At 44.5% G+C, this 20,344-nt stretch overlaps 3 long non-coding RNA genes across 5 annotated transcripts; all 3 read left to right on the top strand.

The window, feature by feature from the left end:
- LOC134250739 (uncharacterized) lies at positions 1 to 1,107 on the top strand. Its single transcript, XR_009988582.1, has 5 exons — positions 1 to 60; positions 163 to 268; positions 380 to 478; positions 622 to 683; positions 784 to 1,107. It is a non-coding gene; the product is annotated as an uncharacterized LOC134250739 (long non-coding RNA).
- A 5,640-nt stretch (positions 1,108 to 6,747) lies between these two features.
- On the top strand, positions 6,748 to 9,810 carry LOC134250736 (uncharacterized). Of its 3 annotated transcripts, none has more exons than XR_009988579.1 (13): positions 6,748 to 7,176; positions 7,286 to 7,361; positions 7,464 to 7,528; positions 7,632 to 7,737; positions 7,848 to 7,945; positions 8,089 to 8,150; positions 8,251 to 8,688; positions 8,798 to 8,872; positions 8,975 to 9,039; positions 9,143 to 9,248; positions 9,362 to 9,459; positions 9,603 to 9,664; positions 9,765 to 9,810. It is a non-coding gene; the product is annotated as an uncharacterized LOC134250736 (long non-coding RNA). The 3 variants fall into 3 exon arrangements; XR_009988578.1 differs by having other exon boundaries at positions 8,092 to 8,150; XR_009988580.1 differs by having other exon boundaries at positions 8,092 to 8,150; positions 9,606 to 9,664.
- Positions 9,811 to 14,896: 5,086 nt separating this feature from the next.
- LOC134250738 (uncharacterized) lies at positions 14,897 to 15,316 on the top strand. Its single transcript, XR_009988581.1, has 3 exons — positions 14,897 to 14,973; positions 15,078 to 15,142; positions 15,244 to 15,316. It is a non-coding gene; the product is annotated as an uncharacterized LOC134250738 (long non-coding RNA).
- Positions 15,317 to 20,344: the final 5,028 nt, after the last annotated feature.

Below are 20,344 nucleotides of genomic sequence, written 5' to 3' on the forward strand. Positions count from 1 at the left end.
CGATGTGATGCAGCCCTCTGTTCCCAGTCCTTTGAAGAGGAGTCTGCCAACCCAGGGACGGTAAGATACTTTGTGCACGCCTCGCGCTCTGTGAACTTTCTTCATTTTGACTCTTTCAGTCTTGGCACACTTTTTTCACTTCTCCACATTTGGTGTCAACAGGTCAGGGTTAGGCTGTTGTGGATTCCCAGATGATTAGTGGACTGCAGCCTGCCAGAGGAAGTGAGCAGAGTTCAGGGACGTACTGCGGCCAACTCCGGCGTTGAAGGTAAGCCGATGCGCAATCGGTGTACACGGTTTATTCTGTGGACTTTTGTTACCCCTTCCTTGTTTTGGGAGTGTTTCTTAGGGCTTGACCTGTGCACATCTTTGTTAACAGGTACGGGGTTGGACTGGCCAGGTTGCATGGAAGAAGAGCAGACCGTCTCCAGTAGCGCAGCAGTTCTGTGATGCACTGCGGTCAATCCCTGACGTGCAGGTAAGATGCAGCACATCTTGCAGTGTGTCCACTTTCCTTACAATGTGTTTGTGTTGAAAGGTATCATAACTTTGCTCCTTACACTCGCTGAAATTTTGTTAACTGTAAGAAGTTGTTTTGATGTCTTGATTTTGCTTTGTTAGCAGAAGAGGAGATGTATGCTGACCCGGGAGGATCCCAACAGCAGTCAAGCAGGGAAGAGGAGGTAAGAATCACACTGTTTATCTTGCAGCCTTTCGTGATTTTGACCTTGCCAAATGATGTTGACCGTATCAGCATTTGACCTCTTGACTTGCAATTGACAGGATGCGCAGCAAGCAGCAGAGCCCAGCCCAGCCCTTCGCAGCCCAGCCCAGGATCCAGCGCAGCCCACACCAGCCAGCCCAGCCCCCCAGAGGATCCAGTGCCGCTACCAGGCAGCCTAACAGAGAAGCATTTTGAATTTATTTCTTTCCTTCTGTCTCCTCTGTCTTCTTAGCACTTTCCTAATCTAACACAACTAACCATCCCCTACCCCTTAACATTGATTTTGTTGTAATTTCCTTGAATTTGTGTGCTTTGTTTCATTGTTTTGAATTTTTACTAATCTCGTCTCAGTTGTATATTTTCAGGCACTCGGACGTGGTACAACGCGGGAGAGCAGCCAGCCAGCCTCGCCCACCCAGCCAGCCACAGATGAAGAGGAAGGAGCCCATTGCCCAGCTTTGTCTAGCGGCTTACATTTGCCAAGGCGGTGAGTAAAGGGCTGCTTTTGTAGCACATCTGGATCCCTGTTTTGCATTATAACTTGATCAGAGCAGCTATTGCTTTTCTTTTGACCTCCTGATTTTCTGTGTTTTCAGGAGCGTCGATCCCACCGAGAGGTTCAGCAGCATTCTGGGGAGCAAGGATCGACTGCGACCGCACATTGAAGAGAGGGTAAGATTGGTGTCCAACCTGAATTTACTGTGTTGATTTATCTTTTCCTCATCTCACTTGATGAAGACTGTGATCTCTTGATGTCTTGTCTTTCTACTGTAGATATGCAGTGTGATGCAGCCCTCTGTTCCCAGTCCTTTGAAGAGGAGTCTGCCAACCCAGGGACGGTAAGATACTTTGTGCACGCCTCGCGCTCTGTGAACTTTCTTCATTTTGACTCTTTCAGTCTTGGCACACTTTTTTGACTTCACCTTTGGTGTCAACAGGTCAGGGTTAGGCTGTTGTGGATTCCCAGATGATCAGTGGACTGCAGCCTGCCAGAGGAAGTGAGCAGAGTTCAGGGACGTACTGCGGCCAACTCCGGCGTTGAAGGTATGCCGATGCGCAATCGGTGTACACGGTTTATTCTGTGGACTTTTGTTACCCCTTCCTTGTTGTGGGAGTGTTTCTTAGGTTGACCTGTGAACATCTTTTTAACAGGTACGGGTTGGACTGGCCTGGTTGCTTAGAAGAAGAACAGACCGCCACCATTAGGCAGTTCTGTGATGCACTGCGGTCAATCCCTGACGTGCAGGTAAGACGCAGCACATCTTGCAGTGTGTCCACTTTCCTTACTCTGTGTTTGTGTTGAAAGGTATCATAACTTTGCTCTTTGCACTCGCTGAAATTTTGTTAACTGTAGGAAGTTGTTTTGATGTCTTGATTTTGCTTTGTTAGCAGAAGAGAGGAGGTGTATGCTGACCCGGGAGGATCCCAACAGCAGTCAAGAAGGGAATATGAGGTAAGATTTACACTCTACATCTTGCAGCCTTTCATGATCTTTACCTTTCCAAATGATGATCAGCATTTGACCTCTTGATTTGCAATTGACAGGATGCGCAGCAAGCAGCAGAGCCCAGCCCAGCCCAGCCCTTCGCAGCCCAGCCCAGGATCCAGCGCAGCCCACACCAGCCAGCCCATCCCCCCAGAGGATCCAGTGCCGCTACCAGGCAGCCTAACAGAGAAGCATTTTGAATTTATTTCTTTCCTTCTGTCTCTTCTCTGTCTTCTTAGCACTTTCCTAATCTAACAAACTAACCATCCCCTACCCCTTAACATTGATTTTGTTGTAATTTCCTTGAATTTGTGTGCTTTGTTTCATTGTTTTGAATTTTTACTAATCTCGTCTCAGTTGTATATTTTCAGGCACTCGGACGTGGTACAACGCGGGAGCAGCCAGCCAGCCAGCCCCGCCCACCCAGCCAGCCACAGATGAAGAGGAAGGAGCCCATTGCCCAGCTTTGTCTAGCGGCTTACATTTGCCAAGGCGGTGAGTAAAGGGCTGCTTTTGTAGCACATCTGGATCCCTGTTTTGCATTATAACTTGATCAGAGCAGCTATTGCTTTTCTTTTGACCTCCTGATTTTCTGTGTTTTCAGGAGCGTCGATCCCACTGAGACGTTGAGCAGCATTCTGGGGAGCAAGGATCGACTGCGACCGCACATTGAAGAGAGGGTAAGATTGGTGTCCAACCTGAATTTACTGTGTTGATTTATCTTTTCCTCATCTCACTTGATGAAGACTGTGATCTCTTGATGTCTTGTCTTTCTACTGTAGATATGCGGTGTGATGCATCCCTCTGTTCACAGTCCTTTGAAGAGGAGTCTGCCAACCCAGGGACGGTAAGATACTTTGTGCACGCCTCGCGCTCTGTGAACTTTCTTCATTTTGACTCTTTCAGTCTTGGCACACTTTTTTGACTTCTCCACCTTTGGTGTCAACAGGTCAGGGTTTGGCTGTTGTGTATTCCCAGATGATTAGTGGACTGCAGCCGGCCAGAAGAAGTGCGCAGAGTTCAGGGACCTACTGCGGCCAACTCCGGCGTTGAAGGTAAGCGGAAGCGCAATCGGTGTACACGGTTTATTCTGTGGACTTTTGTTACCCCTTCCTTGTTTTGGGAGTGTTTCTTAGGGCTTGACCTGTGCACATCTTTGTTAACAGGTACGGGGTTGGACTGGCCAGCTTGCATGGAAGAAGAGCAGACCGTCACCAGTAGGCAGCAGTTCTGTGATGCACTGCGGTCAATCCCTGACGTGCAGGTAAGACGCAGCACATCTTGCAGTGTGTCCACTTTCCTTACTCTGTGTTTGTGTTGAAAGGTATCATAACTTTGCTCTTTGCACTCGCTGAAATTTTGTTAACTGTAGGAAGTTGTTTTGATGTCTTGATTTTGCTTTGTTAGCATAAGAGGAGATGTATGCTGACCCGGGAGGATCCCAACAGCAGTCAAGCAGAGAAGAGGAGGTAAGATTCACACTACATCTTGCAGCCTTTTGTGATCTTGACCTTGCCAAATGATGTTGACCGTATCAGCATTTGACCTCTTGACTTCCAATTGACAGGATGCATAGGAAGCAGCAGAACCCAGCCCAGCCCCAAGCAGCCCATCCCACCAGAGGATCCAATGCCGCTACCAGGCAGCCTAACAGAGAAGCATTTTGAATTTATTTCTTTCCTTCTGTCTCTTCTCTATCTTCTTAGCACTTTCCTAATCTAACACAACTAACCATCCCCTACCCCTTAACATTGATTTTGTTGTAATTTCCTTGAATTTGTGTGCTTTGTTTCATTGTTTTGAATTTTTACTAATCTCGTCTCAGTTGTATATTTTCAGGCACTCGGACGTGGTACAACGCGGGAGCACCCAGCCAGCCTCCATCGCCCACCCAGCCAGCCACAGATGAAGAGGAAGGAGCCCATTGCCCAGCTTTGTCTAGCGGCTTACATTTGCCAAGGCGGTGAGTAAAGGGCTGCTTTTGTAGCACATCTGGATCCCTGTTTTGCATTATAACTTGATCAGAGCAGCTATTGTTTTTCTTTTGACCTCCTGATTTTTTGTGTTTTCAGGAGCGTCGATCCCACCGAGAGGTTCAGCAGCATTCTGGGGAGCAAGGATCGACTGCGACCGCACATTGAAGAGAGGGTAAGATTGGTGTCCAACCTGAATTTACTGTGTTGATTTATCTTTTCCTCATCTCGCTTGATGAAGACTGTGATCTCTTGATGTCTTGTCTTTCTACTGTAGATATGCGGTGTGATGCATCCCTCTGTTCACAGTCCTTTGAAGAGGAGTCTGCCAACCCAGGGACGGTAAGATACTTTGTGCACGCCTCGCGCTCTGTGAACTTTCTTCATTTTGACTGTTTGAGTCTTGGCACACATTTTTGACTTCTCCACCTTTGGTGTCAACAGGTCAGGGTTTGGCTGTTGTGTATTCCCAGATGATTAGTGGACTGCAGCCGGCCAGAAGTAGTGCGCAGAGCTCAGGGACCTACTGCGACCAACTCCGGCGTTGAAGGTAAGCGGAAGCGCAATCGGTGTACACGGTTTATTCTGTGGATTTTGTTACCCCTTCCTTGTTTTGGGAGTGTTTCTTGGGGTTTGACCTGTGGACATCTTCGTTAACAGATACGGGGTTGGACTGACCTGGTTGCATGGAAGAAGAGCAGACTGTCACCAGTAGGCAGCAGTTCTGTGATGCACTGTGGTCAATCCCTGATGTGCAGGTAAGACGCAGCACATCTTGCAGTGTGTCCACTTTCCTTACTCTCTGTTTGTGTTAAAAGGTATCATAACTTTGCTCTTTGCACACGCTGAAATTTCATTGACTGTCGGAAAATGTTTTGATGTCCTGATTTTATTTTGTTAGCAGAAGAGGAGGTGTATGCTGACCCGGAAGGATCCCAACAGCAGTCAAGGAGAGAAGAGGAGGTAAGATTCAGACTGTACATCTTGCAGCCTTTTGTGATCTTGACCTTGCCAAATGATGTTGATCGTATCAGCATTTGACCTCTTGACTTCCAATTGACAGGATGCGCAGCAAGCAGCAGAGCCCAGCCCAGCCCTTCCAGCCCAGCCCCAGGATCCAGCGCAGCCCACACCAGCCAGCCCATCCCACCAGAGGATCCAATGCCGTTACCAGGCAGCCTAACAGAGAAGCATTTTGAATTTATTTCTTTCCTTCTGTCTCTTCTCTGTCTTCTGAGCACTTTCCTAATCTAACACAACTAACCATCCCCTACCCCTTAACATTGATTTTGTTGTAATTTCCTTGAATTTGTGTGCTTTGTTTCATTGTTTTGAATTTTTACTAATCTCGTCTCAGTTGTATATTTTCAGGCACTCGGACGTGGTACAACGCGGGAGCACCCAGCCAGCCTCCAGCCACCCAGCCAGCCACAGATGAAGAGGAAGGAGCCCATTGCCCAGCTTTGTCTAGCGGCTTACATTTGCCAAGGCGGTGAGTAAAGGGCTGCTTTTGTATCACTTCTGGATCCCTGTTTTGCATTATATCTTGATTAGAGCAGCTAGGGTTCTTCTTTTGACCTCCTGATTTTCTGTTTTTTCAAGAGCGTCGATCCCACCGAGACGTACAACAGCATTCTTGGGAGTAAGAATCGACTGCGACCGCACATGGAAGAGAGGGTAAGATTGGTGTCCAACCTGAATTTACTGTGTTGATTTAACTTTTCCTCATCTCACTTGATGAAGACTGTGATCTCTTGATGTCTTGTCTTTCTACTGTAGATATGCAGTGTGATGCATCCCTCTGTTCACAGTCCTTTGAAGAGGAGTCTGCCAACCCAGGGACGGTAAGATACTTTGTGCACGCCTCGCGCTCTGTGAACTTTCTTCATTTTGACTCTTTCAGTCTTGGCACACTTTTTTGACTTCTCCACCTTTGGTGTCAACAGGTCAGGGTTTGGCTGTTGTGTATTCCCAGATGATTAGTGGACTGCAGCCGGCCAGAAGAAGTGCGCAGAGTTCAGGGACCTACTGCGGCCAACTCCGGCGTTGAAGGTAAGCGGAAGCGCAATAAGTGTACCAGTTTATTCTGTGGACTTTTGTTACTCCTTCTTTGTTGTGGGTGTGTTGCTGGGGGTTTGACCTTGCACATCTCTGTTAACAGGTATGGGGTTGGACTGGTCTGGTTGCCTTGAAGAAGAGCAGACCGTCACCAGTAGGCAGCAGTTGTGTGATGCACTGCGGTCAATCCCTGACGTGCAGGTAAGGCGCAGCACATCTTGCAGTGTATCCACTTTCTTTACTCTGTGTTTGTGTTAAAAGGTATCATAACTTTGCTCTTTGCACTTGCTGAAATTTTGTTAACTGTAGGAAGTTGTTTTGATGTCTTGATTTTGCTTTGTTAGCAGGAGGAGGTGTATGCTGACCCGGGAGGATCCCAACAGCAGTCAAGAGAGAAGAGGAGGTAAGATTCACACTGTACATCTTGCAGCCTTTTGTGATCTTTGACCTAGCCAAAAATGTTGACCTATCAGCATTTGACCTCTTGACTTGCAATTGACAGGATGTGCAACAAGCAGCAGAGCCCAGCCCAGCCCATCGCAGCCCAGCCCAGCAGAGGATCCAGCGAAGCCCACAACAGCCAGTCCATCCCACCAGATGATCAAATACCGCTACCAGGCAGTATAACAGAGAAGCATTTTGAATTTCTTTCTTTCTGCCTCTTCTCTATCTTCTGAGCACTTCCCTAATCTAACAGAACTAACCATCCCCTACCCCTTAACATTGATTTTGTTGTAATTTCCTTGAATTTGTGTGCTTTGTTTCATTGTTTTGAATTTTTACTAATCTCGTCTCAGTTGTATATTTTCAGGCACTCGGACGTGGTACAACGCGGGAGCACCCAGCCAGCCACAGCCACCCAGCCAGCCAGCCACAGATGAAGAGGAAGGAGCCCATTGCCCAGCTTTGTCTAGCGGCTTACATTTGCCAAGGCGGTGAGTAAAGGGCTGCTTTTGTAGAACTTCTGGATCCCTGTTTTGCATTATAACTTGATCAGAGCAGCTATTGTTCTTCTTTTGACCTCCTGAGTCTCTGTGTTTTCAGGAGCGTCGATCCCACTGAGACGTTGAGCAGCATTCTGGGGAGCAAGGATCGACTGCGACCGCACATTGAAGAGAGGGTAAGATTGGTGTCCAACCTGAATTTACTGTGTTGATTTAACTTTTCCTCATCTCACTTGATGAAGACTGTGATCTCTTGATGTCTTGTCTTTCTACTGTAGATATGCAGTGTGATGCATCCCTCTGTTCACAGTCCTTTGAAGAGGAGTCTGCCAACCCAGGGACGGTAAGATACTTTGTGCACACCTCTCGCTCTGTGAAGTTTCTTCATTTTTAACTCTTTGAGTCTTGGCACACATTTTTGACTTCTCCACCTTTGGTGTCAACAGGTCAGGGTTTGGCTGTTGTGTATTCCCAGATGATTAGTGGACTGCAGCCTGCCAGAAGAAGTGCGCAGAGTTCAGGGACGTACTGCGGCCAACTCCGGCGTTGAAGGTAAGCGGAAGCGCAATAAGTGTAACTGCTTATTCTGTGGACTTTTGTTACTCCTTCTTTGTTGTGGGAGTGTTTCTTGGGGTTTGACCTATGGACATCTTTTTTAACAGGTATGGGGTTGGACTGGCCTGGTTGCATTGAAGAAGAGCAGACCGTCACCAGTAGGCAGCAGTTGTGTGATGCACTGCGGTCAATCCCTGACGTGCAGGTAAAGCGCAGCACATGTTGCAGTGTATCCACTTTCATTACTCTGTGTTTGTGTTAAAAGGTATCATAACTTTGCTCTTTGCACTTGCTGAAATTTTGTTAACTGTAGGAAGTTGTTTTGATGTCTTGATTTTGTTTTGTTAGCAGAAGTGGAGATGTATGCTGACCCGGGAGGATCCCAACAGCAGTCAAGCAGAGAAGAGGAGGTAAGATTCACACTGTACATCTTGCAGCCTTTTGTGATCTTGACCTTGCCAAATGATGTTGACCGTATCAGCATGTGACCTCTTGACTTCCAATTGACAGGATGCGCAGGAAGCAGCAGAGCCCAGCCCAGCCCTTCGCAGCCCAGCCCAGCAGATGATCCAGCGCAGCCCAACCCAGCCAGCCCATCCCACCAGAGGATCCAATGCCGCAACCAGGCAGCCTAACAGAGAAGCATTTTGAATTTATTTCTTTCCTTCTGTCTCTTCTCTATCTTCTTAGCACTTTCCTAATCTAACAAAACTAACCATCCCCTACCCCTTAACATTGATTTTGTTGTAATTTCCTTGAATTTGTGTGCTTTGTTTCATTGTTTTGAATTTTTACTAATCTCGTCTCAGTTGTATATTTTCAGGCACTCGGACGTGGTACAACGCGGGAGCACCCAGGCACCCAGCCAGCCTCCACCCAGCCAGCCACAGATGAAGAGGAAGGAGCCCATTGCCCAGCTTTGTCTAGCGGCTTACATTTGCCAAGGCGGTGAGTAAAGGGCTGTTTTTGTAGAACTTCTGGATCCCTGTTTTGCATTATAACTTGATCAGAGCAGCTATTGTTCTTCTTTTGACCTCCTGATTTTCTGTGTTTTAAGGAGTGTCGATCCCACCGAGACGTTCAGCAGCATTCTGGGAGCAAGGATCGACTGCGACCGCACATGGAAGAGAGGGTAAGATTGGTGTCCAACCTGAATTTACTGTGTTGATTTATCTTTTCCTCATCTCGCTTGATGAAGACTGTGATCTCTTGATGTCTTGTCTTTCTACTGTAGATATGCGGTGTGATGCATCCCTCTGTTCACAGTCCTTTGAAGAGGAGTCTGCCAACCCAGGGACGGTAAGATACTTTGTGCACACGTCTCGCTCTGTGAAGTTTGTTCATTTTTGACTGTTTGAGTCTTGGCACACATTTTTGACTTCTCCACCTTTGGTGTCAACAGGTCAGGGTTTGGCTGTTGTGTATTCCCAGATGATTAGTGGACTGCAGCCGGCCAGAAGAAGTGCGCAGAGTTCAGGGACCTACTGCGGCCAACTCCGGCGTTGAAGGTAAGCGGATGCGCAATCGAGTGTACACCGGTTTATTCTGTGACTTTTGTTACTCCTTCCTTGTTGTGGGAGTGTGTTCTTGGGGTTTGACCTATGGACATCTTTTTTAACAGGTATGGGGTTGGACTGGCCTGGTTGCATTGAAGAAGAGCAGACCGTCACCAGTAGGCAGCAGTTGTGTGATGCACTGCGGTCAATCCCTGACGTGCAGGTAAGGCGCAGCACATCTTGCAGTGTATCCACTTTCTTTACTCTGTGTTTGTGTTAAAAGGTATCATAACTTTGCTCTTTGCGCTTGCTGAAATTTTGTTAACTGTAGGAAGTTGTTTTGATGTCTTGATTTTGCTTTGTTAGCAGGAGAGGAGGTGTATGCTGACCCGGGAGGATCCCAACAGCAGTCAAGGAGAGAAGAGGAGGTAAGATTCAGACTGTACATCTTGCAGCCTTTTGTGATCTTTACCTTGCCAAATGATGTTGATCATATCAGCATTTGACCTCTTGACTTCAATTTGACAGGATGCGCAGCAAGCAGCAGAGCCCAGCCCAGCCCAGCCCAGCCCAGATCCAGCGCAGCCCACCACAGCCAGCCCAGCCAGCCCAACCCACCAGAGGATCCAATGCCGCTACCAGGCAGCCTAACAGAGAAGCATTTTGAATTTATTTCTTTCCTTCTGTCTCTTCTCTGTCTTCTGTGAAATTCCCTAATCTAACAAAACTAACCATCCCCTACCCCTTAACATTGATTTTGTTGTAATTTCCTTGAATTTGTGTGCTTTGTTTCATTGTTTTGAATTTTTACTAATCTCGTCTCAGTTGTATATTTTCAGGCACTCGGACGTGGTACAACGCGGGAGCACCCAGCCAGCCAGCCGCCACCACCCAGCCAGCCACAGATGAAGAGGAAGGAGCCCATTGCCCAGCTTTGTCTAGCGGCTTACATTTGCCAAGGCGGTGAGTAAAGGGCTGCTTTTGTATCACTTCTGGATCCCTGTTTTGCATTATAACTTGATCAGAGCAGCTATTGTTCTTCTTTTGACCTCCTGATTTTCTGTGTTTTCAGAAGCGTCGATTCCACCGAAACGTTCAGCAGCATTCTGGGAAGCAAGGATCGACTGCGACTGCACATTGAAGAGAGGGTAAGATTGGTGTCCAACCTGAATTTACTGTGTTGATTTATCTTTTCCTCATCTCACTTGATGAAGACTGTGATCTCTTGATGTCTTGTCTTTCTACTGTAGATATGCAGTGTGATGCATTCCTCTGTTCACAGTCCTTTGAAAAGGAGTCTGCCAACCCAGGGACGGTAAGATACTTTGTGCAGGCCTCGCTCTCTGTGAACTTTCTTCATTTTGACTGTTTGAGTCTTGGCACACATTTTTGACTTCTCCACCTTTGGTGTCAACAGGTCAGGGTTTGGCTGTTGTGTATTCCCAGATGATTAATGGACTGCAGCCGGCCAGAAGAAGTGCGTAGAGTTCAGGGACCTACTGCGGCCAACTCCAGCATTGAAGGTAAGTGGAAGCGCAATAAGTGTACCAGTTTATTCTGTGGACTTTTGTTACTACTTCCTTGTTGTGGGAGTGTTTCTTAGGGTTGACCTGTGAACATCTTTGTTAACAGGTATGGGTTGGACTGGCCTGGTTGCGTGGAAGAAGAGCAGACCGTCACCTGTAGCAGCAGTTCTGTGATGCACTGCAGTTAATCCCTGACGTGCAGGTAAGACGCAGCATATCTTGCAGTGTGTCCACTTTCGTTACTCTGTGTTTGTGTTAAATGGTATCATAACTTTGCTGTTTGCACTCGCTGAAATTTTGTCAACTCTAAGGAATTTGTTTTGATGTCTTGATTGCTTTGTTAGCAGAAGAAGAGGTGTATGCTGACCGGGAAGGATCCCAACAGCAGTCAAGGAGAGAAGAGGAGGTAAGATTCACACTGTACATCTTACAGCCTTTTGTGATCTTGACCTTGCCAAATGATGTTGAACGTCTCTACACTTGACCTCTTGACTTCCAATTGACAGGATGCGCAGCAAGCAGCCCAGCCCAGCCCAGCCCAGCCCAGCCCAGCCCAGCCCAGACCAGCCAGCCCACCACAGCCCAACCTAGGACCCAGCACAGCCCAACCCAGCCCAACCGAGGATCCAATTCCGCTACAGGAAACCTAACAGAGAAGCATTTTGAATTTATTTCTTTCCTTCTGTCTCTTGTCTGTCTTCTTTGCACTTCCCTAATCTAACAAAACTAACCATGCCCTACCCCTTAACATTGATTTTGTTGTAATTTCATTGAATTTGTGTGCTTTGTTTCATTGTTTTGAATTTCTACTAATCTCATCTCAGTTGTATATTTTCAGGCACTCGGACGTGGTACAACGCGGGAGCACCCAGCCAGCCAGCCGCCACCACCCAGCCAGCCACAGATGAAGAGGAAGGAGCCCATTGCCCAGCTTTGTCTAGCGGCCTACATTTGCCAAGGTGGTGAGTTACAGGCTGCTTTGGTAGCACTTCTGGATCCCTCTTTTGCCTTACGACTTGATTAGAGCAGCTAGGGTTCTTCTTTTGACCTCCTGATTTTCTGTTTTTTCAAAAGCGTCGATCCCACCGAGACGTACAGCAGCATTCTTGGGAGTAAGGATCGACTGCGACCGCACATGGAAGAGAGGGTAAGATTGATGTCCAACCTGATTTTACTGTCTTTGTTTCATCTTTTCCACAGCTCACTTGATGAAGACTGTGATCTCTCTTAATGTCTTGTCTTTCTACTGTAGATATGCGGTTTGATGCAGCCCTCTATTCCCAGTCCTTTGAAGAGGAGTCTGCCAACCCAGGGACGGTAAGATGCTTTGTGCAGGCCTCGCTCTCTGTGAACTTTCTTCATTTTGACTTTTTAGTCTTTGCACTCTTTTTTGACTACTCCACCTTTGGTGTTAACAGGTCAGGGTTAGGCTGTTGTGGATACCCAGATGAATTGTGGACTGCGGCCTGCCAGAAGTGCAAAGAGTTCAGGGACGTACTGCGGCCCACTCCAGCATTGATGGTAAGAGGATGCGCAGTGAGTGTACACCTTTTATTCCGTGAACATTTGTTACTACTTCCATGTTGTGCGTGTGTTGCTTGGGGTTTGACCTTTGCACATCTTTGTTAACAGGTATGGGGTTGGACTGGTCTGGTTGCGTGGAAGAAGAGCAGACCGTCACCAGTAGGTAGCAGTTCTGTGATGCACTGCGGTCAATCCCTGACGTGCAGGTAAGACGCAGCATGCAAATCTTGCAGTGTGTCCACTTTCGTTACTCTGTGTTTGTGTTAAATGGTATCATAACTTTGCTGTTTGCACTCGCTGAAATTTTGTCAACTCTTAGGAATTTGTTTTGATGTCTTGATTGCTTTGTTAGCAGAAGAAGAGGTGTATGCTGACCCGGAAGGATCCCAACAGCAGTCAAGGAGAGAAGAGGAGGTAAGATTCACACTGTACATCTTGCAGGCTTTCGTGATCTTGACCTTGGCAAATGATGTTGACCGTATCAGCATTTGACCTCTTGACTTCCAATTGACAGGATGCGCAGCAAGCAGCAGAGCCCAGGAAGCAGCAGAGCCCAGCCCAGCCCAGCCCAGCCCACCGCAGCCCAACCTAGGACCCAGTGCAGCCCAACCCAGCCCAACCGAGGATCCAATTTCGCTACCAGGAAACCTAACAGAGAAGCATTTTGAATTTATTTCTTTCCTTCTGTCTCTTGTCTGTCTTCTTTGCACTTCCCTAATCTAACAAAACTAACCATGCCCTACCCCTTAACATTGATTTTGTTGTAATTTCATTGAATTTGTGTGCTTTTGTTTCTTTGCTTTGAATTTTTACTAATCTCGTCTCAGTTGTGTATTTTCAGGCACTCGGACTTGGTACAACGCCGGAGCACCCAGCCAGCCAGCCGCCACCACCCAGCCAGCCACAGATGAAGAGGAAGGAGCCCATTGCCCAGCTTTGTCTAGCGGCCTACATTTGCCAAGGTGGTGAGTTACAGGCTGCTTTGGTAGCACTTCTGGATCCCTCTTTTGCCTTATGACTTGATTAGAGCAGCTAGGGTTCTTCTTTTGACCTCCTGATTTTCTGTTTTTTCAGGAGCGTCGATCCCACCGAGACGTACAGCAGCATTCTTGGGAGTAAGGATCGACTGCGACCGCACATGGAAGAGAGGGTAAGATCGATGTCCAACCTGATTTTACTGTCTTTGTTTCATCTTTTCCACAGCTCACTTGATGAAGACTGTGATCTCTCTTAATGTCTTGTCTTTCTACCGTAGATATGCGGTTTGATGCAGCCCTCTATTCCCAGTCCTTTGAAGAGGAGTCTGCCAACCCAGGGACGGTAAGATGCTTTGTGCAGGCCTCGCTCTCTGTGAACTTTCTTCATTTTGACTTTTTAGTCTTGGCACTCTTTTTTGACTACTCCACCTTTGGTGTTAACAGGTCAGGGTTAGGCTGTTGTGGATACCCAGATGAATTGTGGACTGCGGCCTGCCAGAAGTGCAAAGAGTTCAGGGACGTACTGCGGCCAACTCCAGCATTGATGGTAAGAGGATGCGCAATGGGTGTGCGCAGTGAGTGTACACCTTTTATTCCGTGAACATTTGTTACTACTTCCATGTTGTGCGTGTGTTGCTTGGGGTTTGACCTTTGCACATCTTTGTTAACAGGTATGGGGTTGGACTGGTCTGGTTGCGTGGAAGAAGAGCAGACCGTCACCAGTAGGTAGCAGTTCTGTGATGCACTGCGGTCAATCCCTGACGTGCAGGTAAGACGCAGCATGCAAATCTTGCAGTGTGTCCACTTTCGTTACTCTGTGTTTGTGTTAAATGGTATCATAACTTTGCTGTTTGCACTCGCTGAAATTTTGTCAACTCTTAGGAATTTGTTTTGATGTCTTGATTGCTTTGTTAGCAGAAGAAGAGGTGTATGCTGACCCGGAAGGATCCCAACAGCAGTCAAGGAGAGAAGAGGAGGTAAGATTCACACTGTACATCTTACAGGCTTTCGTGATCTTTACCTTGGCAAATGATGTTGACCGTATCAGCATTTGACCTCTTGACTTCCAATTGACAGGATGCGCAGCAAGCAGCAGAGCCCAGGAAGCAGCAGAGCCCAGCCCAGCCCAGCCCACCACAGCCCACCACAGCCCAACCTAGGACCCAGCGCAGCCCAACCCAGCCCAACCGAGGATCCAATTCCGCTACCAGGAAACCTAACAGAGAAGCATTTTGAATTTATTTCTTTCCTTCTGTCTCTTGTCTGTCTTCTTTGCACTTCCCTAATCTAACAAAACTAACCATGCCCTACCCCTTAACATTGATTTTGTTGTAATTTCATTGAATTTGTGTGCTTTTGTTTCTTTGCTTTGAATTTTTACTAATCTCGTCTCAGTTGTATATTTTCAGGCACTCGGACGTGGTACAACGCGGGAGCACCCAGCCAGCCAGCCGCCACCACCCAGCCAGCCACAGATGAAGAGGAAGGAGCCCATTGCCCAGCTTTGTCTAGCGGCCTACATTTGCCAAGGTGGTGAGTTACAGGCTGCTTTGGTAGCACTTCTGGATCCCTCTTTTGCCTTATGACTTGATTAGAGCAGCTTCTTTTGACCTCCTGATTTTCTGTTTTTTCAGGAGTGTCGATCCCACCGAGACGTACAGCAGCATTCTTGGGAGTAAGGATCGACTGTGCCTGCACATGGAAGAGAGGGTAAGATTGATGTCCAACCTGTATTACTGTCTTTGTTTCATCTTTTCCACAGCTCACTTGATGAAGACTGTGATCTCTCTTAATGTCTTGTCTTTCTACTGTAGATATGCGGTTTGATGCAGCCCTCTATTCCCAGTCCTTTGAAGAGGAGTCTGCCAACCCAGGGACGGTAAGATGCTTTGTGCAGGCCTCGCTCTCTGTGAACTTTCTTCATTTTGACTTTTTAGTCTTGGCACTCTTTTTTGACTACTCCACCTTTGGTGTTAACAGGTCAGGGTTAGGCTGTTGTGGATACCCAGATGAATTGTGGACTGCGGCCTGCCAGAAGTGCAAAGAGTTCAGGGATGTACTGCGGCCCACTCCAGCATTGATGGTAAGAGGATTTGCAATGGGTGTACACCTGTTGTTCTGTGTATGAACATTTGTTACTCCTTCAATGTTGTGAGTGTGTTGGTTGGGGTTTGACCTTTGCACATCTTTGTTAACAGGTATGGGGTTGGGCTGGTCTGGTTGCGTGGAAGAATAGCAGACCATCAGCAGTAGGTAGCAGTTATGCACTGCGGTTGATCCCTGACATGCAGGTAAGACGCAGCATGCAAATCTTGCAGTGTGTCCACTTTTGTTACTCTGTGTTTGTGTTAAATGGTATCATAACTTTGCTCTTTGCACTCGCTGAAAGAGCTCAAGTCAAAAAGTACAAAAATTGGCCTAATTTCAAATAGGACAATTTTTGCTCTGGGTATATCTACAGACTATATTTGCTTTTTTCAAATCAACTTTTTTTTCAAGAACTCTTCAAAACATCAAATGTATATGGAGAATTTTGTACATTTTACAGAATGTCATAATGACGTTGTTAATATTTAACACTTCTGAGTTCTTGTAAATAAATTGGAAAATATTTTCTAATTGATGAGTATTTCACAAAAACGGTATATTATACTATATTACAGAAAGTTCTTCGATATTTTTTTAATAAAAGATAACTTTGAAATGATAACCTCAAGTAGTCATAAACAAGCTTAGGTACATGTACAATGAAAATGACAACGTGTCCATTCAGTGTGTGCTTATGGCAGTAAACGTAAATAATTAGATACATTGTAACGCTTCATTATTGACAATAATAATGTTTTATAATAATACTTTTATCAATAATTTACACAACATTTATGTATTTGATATTTTAATCAACCTGTATAAAGCCAAGTCTTTAAATGAATAAAACATGAAAATGATTGTTTCAGTTACGGTTAACATATGTAAAAGCATGCATCTACATTTACTTTCACTTTGCAGCATCGAGAAAGCGAACTCAGAAGGCAGTTTGCATTAACTCGTATATAAGCTGCATGCCTATTGAATTATAATTTCATTTTTATGCCCTGCCATAAATATGGCCAGGGCATATAGTTTTTGTCATGTGCGTCTTCCGTCGTTCCATCTGTCCTTCTGTCACTCTTTGCATTTAGCTCTGTTCAAAGCTAAGTTTCAAAGAAACTATCCAAAATATTTTCATCAAACTTCATATGCTGATAGATATTGATAAGTCGAGCTATGCAACTGCATCAACATTTCTTTGACTTGACCTTTCTTTGACCTTGACCTCACTTTTCTTAAATTAGTGTTTATTGACCTTTCAACTGCCGTTAGGGTTCCCTGTTATGAACGATAACTCACTGCTGAAACTTGTTTAGAGCAGGACAGAGGTATCTAACTGTTTACACGCAAGGCAGGTTTTAGCATTTCCCAAGTGTTTCTTTGCTCTCAGTAGAATCCAGTGGTTTTTAAATTTTAGCAATAATGTTAAACTTATTTACTGTATAGTTGTGGGCACCGTTTAACTACATATAATTAAAAATGTTAATTAAAATAAAAAGGGAAATCTACCCTCCTTCTTAGTTCTAACCTGATTAATTTTTTATACTCTGTCGTTCCCCTTCATGCTTAGTAACACAAATAAGATGATCAATTGTTGCATTTACTTGTAAAAATTTATATATTCATATAGGAAGCGCAAAAGCGTGAAAACAAAAAACATGACATTTAATTTTCTTCTTCAAAATAATCGTAAAAGAGAGTTAAAAATGTTTAATATAGTCTGTTTCCCATTCATTTGACCCTGTTATTTCAGGTAGAGTGAAGGCATTCTCCTTTTTTTGGTCAACACTTTTGTGTACAAAACAATGTAAGGAACTCTTTAGTGTACTTATAACAATACCAATGCTGAAGCAGCCTATATGTCATTCCTATAAAAGATAACTCATAAATCGATCGGCACTTGGTCATTTTTCACACCTGAGTTACCTGTCCTAAAAACACATCATAAAAGTCAGTTATAAATTATTAAACTTTTTAATGATTTAATTAAAAGTATTCATAAGTTATTATCTTTTTTGATAATTTCATGTACCTATAAATCTATGCAGTGTTTTTTACCATTTGTGCAACTTGAAAAATTAGTTGAAAGGCCTAGTGTAGCTCAGTTTTAAACATATACATGTATACCATTCAAGATGGTGTTATCAAACTTCACATGTTGATACAAACTTGCATGGATGATGCATCTAGAGAAGAACACTACCAGACTTGCTTTGGATGCTGGATTTGACCTATATTTTCCAGATGAGTGACCAGGTTTAAGTTTTTGGAGCAGGTCCATTCCTAAGGAACTATAAGCCCTACATGGACCAAACTTGCATGGATGATGCATCTAGGGATGGACACTACCAGACTTGCTTCGGATGCTGGATCTGACCTACATTTTCATTCCCAAGTAACTATAAGCCCTACCTAAACCAAACTTGCATGGACGATGCATCTAGGGATGGACACTACCAGGCTTGCTTTGGATGCTGGATCTAACCCATAATTTCATTCCCAAGTAACTATAAGCCCTGCCTGAACCAAACTTGCATGGATGATGCATCTAAGGATGGACACTACCAGACTTGCTTTGGATGCTGGATCTGACCTACATTTTCAAGATGAGTGACCAGGTTAAAGTTTTTGGAGCAGGTCCATTCCTATGGAACTATAGCCCTCCTTGGACCACACTTGCTTGGTTGATGCATCTAGAGATAGACACTATCAGACTTGCTTCAGATGCTGGATCTGACCTACATTTTCATTCCCAAGTAACTATAAGCCCTACCTGAACCAAACTTGCAAGGAAGATCAAACTACTGAACTACACTACCAGACTTGCTTTGGATGCTGCCTCTGACCTACATTTTCATTCCCAAGTAGCTATATGCCCTATCTGAACCAAATTTGCATGGATGATGCATCTAGGGATGGACACTACCAGACTTGCTTCGGATGCTGGATCTGACCTACATTTTCATTCCCAAGTAACTATAAGCCCTGCCTGAACCAAACTTGCATGGGTGATGTATCTAGGTATGGACCCTACCAGACTTGCTTCAGATGCTGGATCTGACCTATATTTTCATTCCCAAGTAACTATAAGCCCTGCCTGAACCAAACTTGCATGGATGATGCATCTAGGGATTGACACTACCAGACTTGCTTTGGATGCTGGATCTTACCTACATTTTTATTCCCTTGTAACTATAAGCCCTACCTGAACCAAACTGATCAAATTTTATACATACAAACAGGTGACTCTCGATCTCTCGAAGTTCAAGGGACCGCAAGAAAAGTTCGAGAGATCGAAGGGTTCGAGAGATAGAAAGTAAATAGAATTTTCAGTTCTGATCATCGATGTTCTTCTATTATAGATCCCGGAAGTACATGTAAATAAAGTCATTGCACGTTTTCAATCTTCAATTTACGGGTAATTCACTTAATATCAACAACAATGATCATATTTCGAATAAATAAAACAAATTCCTAAGGTTTCAATATTTATTTGTTTTTATTATGACTATGTTCACCAGATTTTTCTTTATCGGTATTAAGTTCTTGAGAAACGAATTTCTTTTGCAATATTTGCCATACAGGGATTATGTAGACTCTAATAAAAGTTTATTGTCTATGGGAACTCATTGAAACGAACGTCTATAAATTATTTTATAAAAATATGTCTCGGTTTCAAGTCAAAATAAGTTGTGAATTCGTTTATAATTTACCAATAATAACCAATTAATTATATCAACACGCGAACGACCCACAAGTGTAGTGTTATCTATGTAAACACCCAATTAACACCTCTATGACAGCCCAGGCGTTCACTGCTTTCCAGGTAAGCCCAGGTTGCATCAATTTTACGCTTGATTGGCATGTATACACGCGCAATCAAAACTTCGAGAGATATAGTGTAAAATTCAATGCAATATACTTCCGAAAGCAGCATTGGCAAACTGCTAATGCAAGAACGCCGCTTGATCCAAGGGCTGGCGCCTTGGGTGTGCGCACCCCCCCCCCACTTTTTTTTAAAATATTTTTTCCTTTAAATTTTATATGTACTATCCAAAAATCAAGGGAAAACGCCTCATTAATATCATTAAGCCTTGCAATGTTAAAAGCCACAAAATAAAAGAGAGACAAGTAATTGTAATAGAGACATAGGCGCCGGAAGCAGAAATTTTTTGACTCAAAAGGGAGATATGTAGCAAGGCCCCCTCTAATTTCACCCGTGGGCATCATTTGATAAGCTCTGCGCTAACAGTAGCTCTATTTTGGGGGGGGGGGTCAGTGTAATTTGCACTGTAATGGTGAATATAATTTATATATTCAATATGAAATAATAAATATCATACAAACTCGCATTTCAAAAATAAAAGGCAAACAATATTCACCGAATATAAGCATGTTTAATGTTATTAAACTACTGGCGAAGAAATTTTGGGGGGTGGGGGCTATCATGATATTTAATCGCAGAAATATATCCCTACCTCCTGACCAAGGTACATGTATCAAATCAACTTTTGCCAGTCCTTGCACGGATTTTATTTGCAATACCATTTCACTGTTTACCAACAATCACAATCATTTAATAAAATATGCCACTCAATTATCCTCCTTGGAAATATTCACCATTTGGAATATATATTTGAGGGTGTTCGGACCTTTAAAGATGCATCAATCATATTCTTTGTTGGAAATTGCAGTTGTATGTCAGATTCAATTGTACTGAAGTCAGAATTATTTATAATTCTTATAATCAGTCAACACATCACTTTGTTGGTTTGAAGTGTATACTATTGAAGTAAGATTTGCGATAATACAACTTGGATACGATGATAATCTGAAAAAAAGAATTTGAATATAAAAAGTTTTATGCTTTTATACACATGTTAAAATTTATGAGAAGCGATGTCGGAAGTTCGGAACCTACTTTTTTACCACTCTTTTTATAACATATGTCATAATTATTCATGTACACTGTTCACAGAATCAAAGCAGA

Source organism: Saccostrea cucullata, unplaced genomic scaffold (genome assembly GCF_032062105.1).
Source record: "Saccostrea cucullata isolate Sc308-1 unplaced genomic scaffold, CSIRO_AGI_Scuc_v1 ctg2548, whole genome shotgun sequence".
Classification (NCBI taxonomy): Eukaryota; Metazoa; Mollusca; class Bivalvia; order Ostreida; family Ostreidae; genus Saccostrea; species Saccostrea cuccullata.